This window comes from Penaeus monodon, chromosome 5 (assembly GCF_015228065.2).
Source record: "Penaeus monodon isolate SGIC_2016 chromosome 5, NSTDA_Pmon_1, whole genome shotgun sequence".
In the NCBI taxonomy this organism is placed as follows: Eukaryota; Metazoa; Arthropoda; class Malacostraca; order Decapoda; family Penaeidae; genus Penaeus; species Penaeus monodon.
In genome coordinates, this window is record NC_051390.1 from 54253427 (window position 1) to 54255926 (window position 2500).

Here is a 2500-nt window from a genome sequence, read left to right on the forward strand (position 1 = left end):
AGTGTTGATAAATAAAACATACACACTCAAGAATATTCAGTAAACAAAACAACAAAATATCACTAGGCATTCAGCAGACAGTCATTATAAGCTCTGCTATTATATAAATATTACCATTCAGCTATACACAATCATTCTATCCTGAAGCTGAAGTCCAACACCCTTCTGAACCCAGACTTTGAGCCAAACTTCAGACTGAAACTGAAGTCCCAGCAATTTTCTGAACCCAAACTTTGAACCAAACTTCAGACTCTCAGACTTCAAGACTTTAGATACACTTCAGGTAGTCTTCAGTGTTGTAGGATAACAATGAACCCTTTAGGAATATGATGAAAAAGCGGTGTTAGCGAAGCGATCAGGGTCTCGTCATATCTCGCCTGCAGTCACTGGCTTCTGTGGGTGGAGGAAATGCTGTATAAGTTAATCTTCTTAATGTTAAATTTTAGTACTTTATATACTGTCGTTTGGTATGACATTAAACTCATGAGAGAGAGAGAGAAAAAAAAAAAGAGGGAGCGGAAATTGAACAGAGAAGAGCAAGAGAGAGATAAAAAAAGCAAGGAAGAGAGAGAGAAACGGAACACCTAACCCTTATTCCCTATTACGTATTACATCAGTGTTCCTTACCAAGTGTCTTCCTCTCTGCCTTTTGCTTGCGACTGTATTGCTTGATAATTCGTACCCACGGAGCGTTTCGACTTATATGGTCTGTCTTCAACGGTTGCCGAGGCGCCTACTAAAGTCTACGGAGTGATCTTGTTTACTTCCTACTTACCAAAGCCTCCTTTCCCCTCCCTTCCCCCCTCTTTCTACCCTTCCCTTTCCCCCAAGGAGGCTTTGGTCGGCGGGGGGTCATTGCCCACAAATTACGTCGTTTTTTAGTATTTTCCTTCTCAGTTCTTTCCTGTTAAAGAGAAAAGGAAGATTGATTTAGATGTTTGCCCCTAAATGTGCAATTATGTCAATTTAGGTGAAGAAACAATGGCTGTAGTAACATAATTCATAAATAAAGACACTTGCACAATTCGTTTTATACCGTGCAAGTATATAGACATAAACATAGAGAGATCTCGGTATGTATGCAGCCTTTTAATACAGATTTAGGTATGTATACAGCATTTTAATAAATATCAAGGTATGCATACAACCGTGTATATACTGCATTTATAGTATACATATCCACATCAATCTCTCAAATAAACCTAGCAGACAGTTGCACGCAAGTCGAAAAACATCCTACTTACTAGAATGGTTCTTCCTCTGATACCCTCTCTTGCCGAAGCGGTACTGGCCATAGTTCACAGTACCCAGGCGCCTCTCTCCGGGGAATTTTCTCTGGCGTGTTATGATCACCTGTGGCATAGCGCATGTCAGGCCCATCAGCACAGCCAACACCAGCACAATCAGCAGCTGTTTGGAAATGGATAAAAAGAATATGGTTACTGATGGTCTTTTTCGTGTGTGTGTTGACTTTGTTGTTTCTGTTTTTTAAAAATTGGTCGTGGTCATTTTCAGTTGGATATTTTTTATGTTTTTACTACACATTCATTACTACTACCAATACTACTACTACTACTAATGATAATAATAATAATAACAAATAAATTAACAAATAAAACAAAAATAAATAAATGTTAGTTATACTAGATCAAAGTAAATGCTTCGAGATTCACTAAAATATAAAGTACGTAAAATCTAAAGCATATTTCATACTAAGATAAATAATGATAAATAAATAAATAAATAAATACTTACAACTTTATTCATGGTGATTGGAGATTGCTGTTCACTTGCTTAGACGAAGTCTGTGAAAGAATAAATTATGAATAAATATTTACAAACTTCTGTAAAAAAAAAAAAAAAAAAAAAAAATACATACACACTCAACTTTAGAGCAAAGAAAGATGAGGATATTCCTTAACGAGAACTGAACTAATATGACTCCATAAAAAAAAAAAAAAAAAAAAAAAAAAAAAAAAAAAATGAATTTAACTCGTGATCCTGACCTCTGTTGAAATATTGCTGTTGGGTGAATGTAATCCACTACTTGCTTTTTCTAGACGGTTTGTGTTTGTAACTGCCAATCCCTTCCGAAGAACTAACATTTATAGTGGGTCATACTGAGTTGCCAAATTATTATTAATCGTGCATTGTATTTCACTAACGACTGCATGAACCATGGCTGACGTTGTTTTTTGATGTGATATGTGAAACATTTTTTATTCTTGTGATCTTTATGGAGTGTCTGTTGGGGTTTACATGTATTTAAAACATTTAATGTGCATATTTTTGGGATAATTACGTGTTATAAACACGAGTTGTCAACACTGGCCGATTGCTCAAATGAGGGACATTGCCAGATATAAATATATTTTTTTATTGAATCTAATATTAATCCCCATTTTTTGTGGATCAGCATGTAGCATCTTTTCCCTTATACACCAAATTACTGTCTCTTAAAGAAAATTCTGATCTGGCAGATTGGACAAGCCTGTGAAAA

General features: G+C 35.5%; 1 long non-coding RNA gene across 1 annotated transcript in view; it reads right to left on the reverse strand.

Annotated features, from left to right (window-relative positions):
• Positions 1-2103, reverse strand: part of LOC119573357 — a 2462-nt gene extending 359 nt beyond the window's left edge. The window contains exons 1-5 of the long non-coding RNA XR_005228798.1: positions 2007-2103; positions 1756-1805; positions 1245-1410; positions 628-904; positions 1-393 (exon numbers count right to left, since the gene is read on the reverse strand). The exon at positions 1-393 is cut by the window's left edge and continues 359 nt beyond it. This is a non-coding gene — a long non-coding RNA (uncharacterized LOC119573357). The remainder of the gene's footprint in view (positions 394-627; positions 905-1244; positions 1411-1755; positions 1806-2006) is intronic.
• Between the last annotated feature and the right edge of the window lie 397 nt (positions 2104-2500).